The 11,616-nt window shown below is 38.6% G+C and overlaps 1 long non-coding RNA gene across 1 annotated transcript; it reads right to left on the reverse strand.

Moving 5' to 3' along the window:
- Nucleotides 1–802: 802 nt before the first annotated feature.
- LOC132638511 (uncharacterized) lies at nt 803–2,572 on the reverse strand. The gene is made up of 3 exons (XR_009581790.1): nt 2,385–2,572; nt 1,897–1,955; nt 803–879 (listed from the first exon to the last, which is right to left on the reverse strand). It is a non-coding gene; the product is annotated as an uncharacterized LOC132638511 (long non-coding RNA).
- Nucleotides 2,573–11,616: the final 9,044 nt, after the last annotated feature.

Consider the following 11,616-nt stretch of genomic DNA (forward strand, 5'->3'; position numbering starts at 1 on the left):
AACTCTAGCCTGCACATAATAGGGATTTCCACAATTTCTTTCTCTTAAGCTATTCTACTCATCTACTGAAGAGTGTGACGAAGTTACCCAACTGTGCACTACACAAGCCACTTCCATAAGCATTAACATGTTGGTTACCTGAAACTTGTTTCCCACTAATCGCCGATCATAATTCCTCACGAGACCTCGTCATATCGTTTGCTCCATTTCTGTTGATATCCTTCTCTAAGTGTACTCAATAATCATACTCATCTATAACGTGTAGGACAACATCACCACCATCTAAACTGACCCAAGTAGTCCCGAATATGTACCTTATACTTATCAATTCTCGATCAACTATGCCTTTTCATAACTCTTTCATTCCTTAGTTTCCATCAGATCACAATCACTACTACCGTCTAATCATCACTCGAACCTATCCAATCGTCTATCGCATAATCTCAAGTCTCTCACACCAGCTACCCATCCTGGAGATAATATGTCACGACCCAGCTAGGGGCCGTGAGGGGTACCCGGGGCTAACCACCGAGCACCACTCGTTCTATGTCTCATCATACTCGTTTCATGCTCTTTTATTACTTTTATACTCAAATCGTAGGAAAATCACATTTCATATAAAACATAAATACTTATATATATGCCTCTTGGCCATCAAAATAACATTTATACTATATAGCATCTCGTGTGACCATATAACCCACACTGCGTATCTACGAGCCTCTACTGGAGTGCTAAACATAAGGACGGGACAAGACCCCGTCATGCCCAAAATACATATATACAAAAAGATAATCATAAGTACCTCCGAACAATGGAGTGCTCTCAAATCAGCTGCCAGCTCCTATGAGTCTGAATCAGGCTCACCTCCCTGTCTACCTGTGGGCATGAACACAGCGTCCAAAGAAAATGGACGTCAGTACGAACATTGTACTGAGTATGAGAGGCATAACAATGAAAATACGTTAATGAGATAAAGGAAGCATCAATAAGGAGCAACTGTATATGACTGTCACTTATAAAAGGAATAGCACATGCTGACTTACTTCATATCCATCATCATATCATATATTGCTGCGGAACGTGCAGCCCGGTCCATACATCATCATATATATAAATATATTGCCGTGGTACGAACGGCCCGATCCATATATCATCATATATAAATATATTGTCGTGGAACGTACGGCCCGATCCATAAATAATATAGTATATTAGTGCCGAGGAACGTACGGCCCGATCCATCACCCATATATCCCGCGTCCGGGCATCCCGCGTCCGGGATGATATCATAAGATACCAGCTGATCAGGTGGCTATGCGTCTATAGCGCCTCACCTTTCCCCATGTCCCCTATGTACATATACATATCATATACACACATAATATACGTAGCATGCATGAGAGCCCAAGGAAATATATGTTTCTATCGGAGTGACGTAAGGTCGGTAACCTCCGACTATATTATGGACATCTATACGTATCCTGCCTCACCATGAAGGAAGTAGTGTATAAGGTGAGTGTATGCCATAACAAACATCTGTAACTTAATAGTGTTCTGCCTCACCTTGAAGGGACAATACATAAGGTGAGTGTATACAATACATGACATACTTAACTTAATGGTATTCTGCTTCACCTCGGAGGAAACAATGTATGAGGTGAGTGTATACAACATACGACATCATTAGCGTTATAGGAATGTCATAACATGAACTCTAGAGTCTTTAGACTCAAGCTTACCATCATTGTACTCATAACATATCTCTTATCTCATATAGCTATTCATGATCATAGACTCTTGACTTTCTGTGGTATATATAGAGAATTCATGTAGAGAAAGGAGAATCATACCATCGGATTCATGCCATAGAAAGAAAGGACTAGCCTCACATACCTTTGACGTTTACTATTCTTATCGCTTGCTTGCTTCCCCTATGATGCACTCATGTATACCTTCAAGAGAATTCATGCCGTCATTAGCTAAGCAATTATAAGAACGGACTGCTATTTTTAGGGAAAATGGGGCAGCATTTCCTTTGTTTCTACTACTTTTCCCATGTCATATTTCAACTCCCAACACTCACAATACTACTCACAATATCACAATCCACAATCGTCATTTATGTACATTTAGCAAAATCCACCATTTTCTTCCAATTAACTCACATTTATGGTTTATGGTTCATCATCGCGTTTTCGCATATCTAATTCTTATTTCATGGTCTAAATATCATTTATAACGTGTTTGTAATCTCAACATATCCATTTTCATGATTTTCATATAATCTCATCCATTTAAGACCCACTTCCCATGCTTTTCTACAATTCAAGTATACTAGCTTTCCAATACCTTAAATAATATGGGAAAGTCATGAAATTTACCTCAAATGATAGTGGAACAAGCTTGGAGTAGAATTCCTCCTTTTGCACCAAAACCCTTCTTCACCTTCCTTGGGATTTCTTGAAAGATATGAACTTTCAATCAAGTTTTATACACCTTGTTCCATGAATTTTGTGTTGTTGATCTTGATTTCCCTTTGATTTTTCTTGTGGATGAATATTGGAGTGGGTTCTAGAGGGTTCTTAGGGAGAAGTGGTGTGGAAAATGAAATGAATTTATGAACTTGGGTCCTCTTTTTAATGGCTTGAAATCTGATCCTTCGGGCAAGTCTACGCCCGTTTTTACGGACCGTCAAACTGTTTGACGGACCGTAAAATTGCCCAGAAAAAAATGGGTTTCTGTGACCGTTTTACGCTGGTCTGGGTCCATTTTACGGACCGTAAAAATGTTTTACGGTTCGTCAAAAATTTCTACGGACCGTCAAATGGTCCGTAGAACTCTTCTGCTCAGACAGTATGTCGTATAATGGCCATAACGTTTTATCCCGATATGATATGAGGGCCCACGACCTATGATTAGAAAGATCTTTCAATTATCTACAACTTTCATCCTGTGGTGTTTTTCCCAAATGCCAACTTTATAATAGCGTTTTGGCCCCTCCAAGTCAGATCATCCGAAAATATTTTCCTTAACTCGCCCTTTTGGATGGCTTATGCCCATATTTGGCTTATGGGTCCTTCTTGACACTTACTTAACACTTCATTACCAATATAAGGGATATTATAACTCTTCTCCAAAATGTCATTAAGCCATCATTAATTCGAAACTCGAAATTCTTTCCCGATACACAACATATACCTTGCTTTCCTTAACAACTTTCGTCTCCTACCTCCAATGTCTTTGAAATCTCATTTAGAATCATTAAATCTTATTTCTTACTTATCAAAACATCATATGCATCATGCCCTTCGTCAGTCAATTCACTGTGCATGAACGAAATTTTTTTCGAGGTGTACCATAATAGTAGGCCACACACTCTATATATTATGGTTTCCTTAACTCACTCAACTCGAAATTGAATACTCTCTAAATCCAGCGTATCACATAGACTGTCTTACTAATATCCTCATATATCCCACTGAACCGTATTTGCCCGTATTGTCTTACTCAATCTCTGAAATGTTATCCCGAACTTAACTCAGTTAACCCATCATTGATCTACCATTTCAAGCATCCTTTTTTACTAACCCGTTGCTCAAAATCCTTAATGTTGCTAGCCCTCGAAGAATCACCTCTTACCTCATTTATCAAATCGGAACACCTCTAACCACTCGTATATCTATCCCTTTTATTGAATCACATAAGCCGAGTAATAACACCACTAGTAGCGAGATCTAGTCAAATGTACACAATGAATACGAGGCCCCAAACCTTAGTCCAACATTAGGTGTAACATCTGCTTAGCCCTCCTAAGAACTAAACTTTTAAACTAGCCCAACACTGATAATCATTACAATAGTCATTCACTGGCCCCATTAGCTCATGACACAATTGAAAATTCCAACTCATCCTTAAACTCTCAAGCCCACTCTACACTGAACAATCACAACCAAGCTCTCACGTCACTAATTCTTGTTTCAATGACTTACTTTCTGCCGTTAACCTCGAAGACACCAATCAACCTCATCGGTCACACCTTTTACTGAAGGTTATAATATAATGTCCCTATAATCCAAACATGACTCAATTACCCATACTACCTCACCTCAAGTCTTACGAACCTTGATCCCCTGAACCAAATAGCAAGATGCCTTATTGTAATCCCTCAGTTCCCTATTTCATTTCAGATAACTTTTATCACTATCAACCAACAAACACTCAAATCCACTCGATCCCCTGAACTAATCATCCTTCGAAGCTGAACTAACCACCAACAATATCAATATTTCCCCTCAAATATAAGTGAAACAACCAGTAACTCCACAAGTCATTGACTCTTCGCATTCACCCATAATTGAAGTCATTTCCATCAGCCGATTACTAGCTTCTCAGAAGCCTACAACTAAGTCAAATTTACTGATGAAACAATGTGCCTATAGCATTCACTTAATAACAGAGTAGTTATTTAACATCTACGATTTAATAACAAGAATGACTCCTTATGACCATATCCTCGAGACATCGCGTGAACCTGCAAGTACAGTCGCTACCAAACCCTGCCTAATTATTCCCACGAAATTCAATCCTCCATAGTAACTATAGCCAGATGAGCACTCATTCTGTCGCGCCGAAACCCACTTACCCTTCCACAACTAAATACAAAGTCCACCCTCGTAAATCCCACAACCCTATCCTGACGAACACGGCAGATACTAATTTTTCCTTTCCTAAACCGATCATATCATCAAGCAAACCACTATTGTTAAGCCATCAATGCATTTTGTCACTTTCGAGCACCTAACACTGAAGCATGGTGATCATGTAACTCTTTGAACTATCTTTCCCAATTCTCACGAACCTCCATGATAAATGAGTCTAATCGAGACTCCAAACCATCGAATCCTGGGTCTATAATTAGAGACTAAACTTGATCACGTGTCCGAACCAGAATAACACATCTCGTACCATACCACAACATGCCATAGATCAATCATTTGCATAAGAATTTAAGGACGGATTTCCATCTTTCGAGGATGATTAAGATAAGACAATTTAGATACCAATTGCAATAGACTAGATACCAATTCGAATGAAGTCGCATGAGAGAATGAAAGAATTTGAAATTTCCTAAATGTCTTATAGCCTCTCGCATACAGAGCACATCGTACCGATCCGCAAGACTCTACTAGACACGCTCTTGTATTATAGACCGAGTAACCTAGGGCTCTAATACCAACTTGTCACGACCCATTTTCACTAAGTCATGTGGGCACCTACCTTTCCCACCTCGGTAGGCGAACCCTTATCCCAACAATCATAAAACATAAATAAAGCGGAAGAAGATAGAATAGCGTAAGTCTCATGATAATAATATAAAGAATTGCGAAAGTAACGAGAATCCAACCCTAGTATCTGGTCAGATCATACAAGAGCATCTTCCAAATACTACAAGTTTAAATAATACATAAGATCTCAAAAGATGTCTCAAAATGGAAATAAGACATAAATAGTAAGAATAGTCTTCAGGCAGCAAACGTCCTCATGCTCAACCTGAACAGACTCGGCAACAACCTCGATAATCATCCACGAAGGGTAGAAATAGATCCAACCTGGTACTCTGCATTCATAAAAGAATGCAGCAAGTGCAGCTCAGTACAAACAACAAGTAATGGTAGGTATCATAGGCCGACTAAGACTAGCTAACGTATATAAAGAAAACAAAGCAAGATAAACACGTAAAACAACAATGTACAAGCCAATACGAATCCATAACCACGGTATAAGTCATCACCTATGTTATAGCATCTAAACCAAACTGTGCCCAAAGCAAGATAAACACGTAAAACAACAATGTACAAGCCAACACGAATCCATAACCACGGTATAAGTCATCACATATGTTATAACATCTAAACCAAACTGTGCCAAGTCTCAGTGTGACCAATCTGAACCAGTATATCACATTTATATCACAACAACTCATCACCTATGTTGTAGTATCTAAACCCAACTGTGCCAAATCTCAGTATAACCATTCCGAACCAGTATATTACAATCATATCAAAATCATATCATTGAAAATCAAGAGGTACAATACAATACAGTAACGTATGAATGATGAATGCAATACATATGCACCGTACACATGAACTTCGACCGATGGAACATCACATCCCGGTAGCACAACCCATGGGGGACCCGTAAAGTTCATGTACCAGTTACTCCGCACACTGCCTAGAGATGATTCCATTTCTACTTATACGCCTCATATCAGTCATTCTGCACACAGCCTAGAGATGACTTGATATACAATGTTCCTCAACGCATCAGTTTTTCCTTCTTACTTTCCATCCTTAGTACCATAACAATGCAACATCAATGTATCAAGGAAATGAGTATGAAAATGATGCAATGTAATGTCAATAACTAATTCAATCCCAAACAGTACCACACAGGGCACACAAGTAAAATCAATAATAAGGCTACACAGTAAGCCACAATGGAATCACATTTCCCATCTCAATATTAAATCAAGTAAAGTACCACAATATCATAGTCATGATATATCATTAATCACAAATATTTGATGTCTGATCGTGGTAACGAGACAAAAAGTAAATAGAACAAGATAAGTCAATAACGCAACGCGATGGCTAGCCCCCAAATCATTAAACAAGGCCCAACCTAAGGAATTATCCAACCCAACTTCATACTCGAAGATTTACATACATTCTCTGACAATATCATCTAAACATATGCTTTTCTAATCGAAGTCTCACCATAAGGTAAATCATAACCTACTTGGAAAGCCGAACAGCAATATCCAATAGTCAAACCTTAGTCGTGCCCTTCCTTTGTGCCTCGTGATAATGAAAGTCTAGTCATAACCGGATTAAGAAATTAGAATCAAGAAGAATCATTATTGAAACCTTAATCCTATTCAAGGCCCAAACCCCAACCCATGGAATGGGATTTATGAACTAGAAAGAGAAAATTATGGATCTACAAGTTTCAACATGAAATTAATTCTCTAGGTGATTAATTCCCATCAATTATAAGCTAGAAGAACTCATGAATTACTCAAATTCGGATTCTAGGCAAAACCCCCAATTTTGGGTATAAATGCCAACTCCCAATTCCATAAATTAGGCATTAATGAGGAAGGAATCATACAATACTGGTTTCTAATCATCAAATCCATGCTTAATTAAGCTAACCCATTCAACAAATCAAGGTTTTATAACTAACAACTTATTCAAGAAAGAAACCCAAAAACCCTCTCTTATTCTTCCAAGTTCTATGGATTTACTACCATGAGTTCTTACTTAGAAAAAGGTAAATGAAAGAGATTAAAATTACGGAACTTACCCTCAAACTTCGATGATTAAAACCTCTTAAAGTTTCCTCCCAAACAGGCTCAATAACTTGGAAATTGGTACATGGAAGCAACTCTCCGATCCTAGGGGTTTTTCTAACTCAGAGCTGTAGTGCCCTCATCGCGATCGCAATCCAACATCACGCGATCGGAAAGCACCGCGGTACACCCCTCTCACCAATGCGCCTCCTCGCGATCGCGGGTCTTCACCACGGGATAGACAGGCCCCACATTCCTAGCTGGCGCAATCGCAAAGAAGGGCATCAGAACTAGATACCAGATTTTTTTATTTTTAGTAAGAATTTCCTGAAATCCTGAGACTTATCCGAAATCATTTGCTCGCAAACCAGATATGCATATATACATAAAAACACGCTACGAACGCACCCGCGCACTCAAAATTTCCAACAAAGGTCTCGTTGATCGAGTCAACCCCCAAGGGCCAAATATCAACTTTTCAACCCAAGTCCCAAAATGCACCCGAGTGCATTAAGAACTGAACCAAACATACCCACAAGTTCTAAATGACTATCTGGACCTCTCAGAATAGACGAATTCCCAAAAAAGATCTGTTTATCTAAAAGTCAACTTTGAGTCAACTTTTTATTTATTTAAGCCCAAATTTCCCACAAAATCACCCAAATCATATTTAAAGACCTCAAAAAGCGTGTCAATGATCCCCTTGAGTCAAGTGTGAGCTAAACAAGCTCGGGAAAGGGTCATTACATCATTCTCATTACCATATGTTCTTCCAAACAGTTCTAAATCCAAAGATAGAGTAGGCTAGTAACCTTAGTAAACTCATCAGTAAAAGCCAATAACATGTGAATACATCAATTTCAACTTATTCTACCATTTATCACGTTAACTCTTCTTACTCATGAAATCAATATCATTAACAAGCCATTCACAGGTAACTAAAGTATAACACATGCCAATACAAGTCCACATCAATATAACGAAGGGACGATAACTTAAGGTTCCCTAAACTGCATAGAAACACCACATTAGGGCTATTAATCCACGATGGCTACCCTTCCTCCCAAATAGCTAGGCAAAGACCACACTGGGCTACTATCGCTTGATGACCACTCTTCCTCCCGAATGGCTAGGCAAAGACGACACCGGGACTACGAACCCTCAATGACCACTCTATCTTTCGAATGGCTAGGCATGAACCACACCAGGGCCAATGACCCTAGATGGCCACTCTTCCTCCCGAATGGCTAGGCAAACCCCACTTGGATCCATAGTGACTACCCTTCCTCCCGAGTAGCTAGGCCAAACACAACAATATAAACCATGGCATATTAATCAAATCAAAAATCATGGCATGGAAGAGGAATCTCAAATCGTGGCATGGAAGCTGAATCACAAGTCACAACATGATAGTTGAATTTTTCATTATGAATTATGTTCATCATCCCGTTAATAGGGTATATCAAATCATTAATTGGTTCAATCTTTAATCAAATTTCAACTTACCAAAATCCATTTATAGGGTAAAACACATTAAAGACCAACGCTTTAGAAACCAAGTTCAATCATCCCATAATAGGTGATATGATCCTACTTAGCACACTTCATTTCAAGACGTACATTCAAGGACGAGATATGAGACTTCAAGCTCTACAAGCAAAATGGAAGATGAGGAAGTCATTTGAGGCCTTTGGAGGCTCCTACAAGCCACACAAGACGGCTTATGATGTGTGGAAGGTGGCTTGGGAGTTCATTGAAGAAGAATCTACTAGAAAGGAGACCAAATGCGCAAAGTGGCCAAACGTGCAAACTTGGACAAGATCGGGGGTTGGCTATTTATGCAAGGAAGGTTATGATTGCAAGAAGGCCATACATGGAAGGTTGATTGGAGGGCTATCTATGCAAGAAGGGGCATGTTTGGCCATTGAAGGCCAATTCTTGAATTAAAGACTACACTAAGAAGACTAGCCAAATAAGGCCCTTACTTCATTAAGGGTAGCATTGTAATTGCCTATTAGTCTTCTTTACTTAGTTTGTATATATATATATATATATCTTTTCTTTTATTTCATTGGGGAGCTTTTGATGAATTATGAATATTTTGAGTGTTTTTAGGGTTATCTCTAGAGAGAGAAACTTGTGAGAGGCCCTTGGTAGGCTCTTGTTAAATCTTGTATTGTTGAGAGGTTGGTTGCTTGGGAATTAAATTCCCTTGAGGTCAACTTAAGAATTTGGTGTTTCTTTTGATGATAATTTAGAGGTCTTAGTTTTATATAACTTTGGTTGCTAAATTGAATATTAAGTTGTGTAAAATTATATATATCTTTTCTTTTCCTCTGTTTATCTTCTTAATTTCTCATTATCCGTATCCGTTCTTGTACCAATTGGTATCAGAGCCTAAATTAGGTTTGTTTCAACAAATCTAGCTTGGGATTTGATTCTACAAAAAAAAAAATCCCCAAAATTCGAAAAAAAAATTGTTTCAAATCCTTGTTTGTTGTTGATTCTAGTGTTATATTTGAGTTCCTTAGAGTTTTATGGTTTCGAGTCATTCCAAGTTGTTTTGAGATTTTCAACATTGTTGAGTTGAAGAACTTGAAGAACTTAAAGTGGGTCTTGTTGATTTGGGTGAAATTGGAACTTGAAACCTATTGGGCTTCGTTCTACAAGTGAAGGGGAGCCTAGATCTGAAAATTGGAGTGAAAACAAGTTGATTTGAAGGTAGTTGAAATTTGGGTGTTCATAGTGTTCTTGAGAAACCTTCAAATCTTCATAGGGAAGAAGATGACTAAAAGTTGCATTTGATCCAAGCATTTTCCGAAAGTTGTGAAAAGTTATTTTTCTACCCCAAAAAGGAAATTACTAGGTTGTGTGGGGCCATAAGAGTCTACAAATCTGAGGAATTGGCCCAAAATTAGAAGAAGAACACGTACGCGAAGAATTCCCTGAAACAAAATGCGTCCACTAAATACGGACCGTAATGTAAAATACGGACCGTACTATAAAATACGGACCGTATAGTTGTGTCCGTATAAATTGTTAAGCAAAAGGGAAGCTACTGTTTTTGGGAGATATCATTAAATACGGCCCGTATTTCACTTTACGGTCCGTATAGTAGCTCGTAAATTGAAACATGTCCAAGTGGTCTTCAAGCTGAGCTCACTGTCTCGGGAAAAAGGTCCTTAAATATGGCCCATATTTCACTTTACGGACCATATAGCAACTCGTATAAAGTGAGATCCAAAGTTGAGTATTCTGCCTCTGGACTTATCCTTAAATACGGATTAAGTATACGTGAAATACGGTCCATAAACTTCAAGAGAGCTCAGTCGTATTTCACAAATATGGACTATATCTCCAAACACGGACCGAATTTGGTAAAGCTTCAGTCGTATTTCCTAAGGTGCAAATCTTGTTCTTCATTCATTTCAATTCCAAAAAAATTCTTAGGATTGCTTGATGGTTTTGTGTCCCTAATTCTATGGTAGGGAGCAAAAAAAAAAAAAAGAGTATAGAAATTTAAAAATTCCCGTTACTTCAAATTGATACCTTAGATCAATTGGGGCTTCACGGTCGCGTTTTCAAGTTATCACCTACCCGAGCCTGAAATTTTAGTTATTTTTCCCGATTTTTGCATTTCATTTTTTCTTGTGTCTCTCAACTAGTAGCCATTTAGTAGTTATTCCTACTTTGTGTTTACTAGTTCTTGTGTCCGCATTTTCATTCGTGCTAATTCCTTTCGTGCTTTTCATCGTTTTTACCTCGTTGTTAATTTCTTGGCTCAAGTGCGTTTATTTTGAATTGAGTCGTCCTCTTTCTTCGAGTCTAACAACAATCCATTCCGACCTCAAGTAGCAATTGTGCACCTTGCAAGCAACCGAATTGTCACGACCCAACCCCATGGGCCATGACTAGTGCCCGAGCTGGACACTCATATACGTACATGTTAGATATAGCCAAATTGAAACTATGAACAATATGGAAACTTGCAAAAGAACTCTGAAGGTTCATAACATCATCATATATATATGTCCAGATAACTGTCTCCTGAGGAGTCACAACTGATCAAATCATAAGATGATACGCAAGCCGGCAAGGCTGCCACTACATATCAATATCATGCGCAAGCCGACAAGGCTGCCACTACATACGAACATATCCATAGCACATCGTATAGACACAGCTGAACAAACTTATACACAACCCACACATATGTCTACAGACCTCTAAGAATATCGATAGCGAAATATGACGGGACA

The sequence above is a fragment of the Lycium barbarum genome, chromosome 1 (assembly GCF_019175385.1).
Source record: "Lycium barbarum isolate Lr01 chromosome 1, ASM1917538v2, whole genome shotgun sequence".
Lineage (NCBI taxonomy): Eukaryota > Viridiplantae > Streptophyta > Magnoliopsida > Solanales > Solanaceae > Lycium > Lycium barbarum.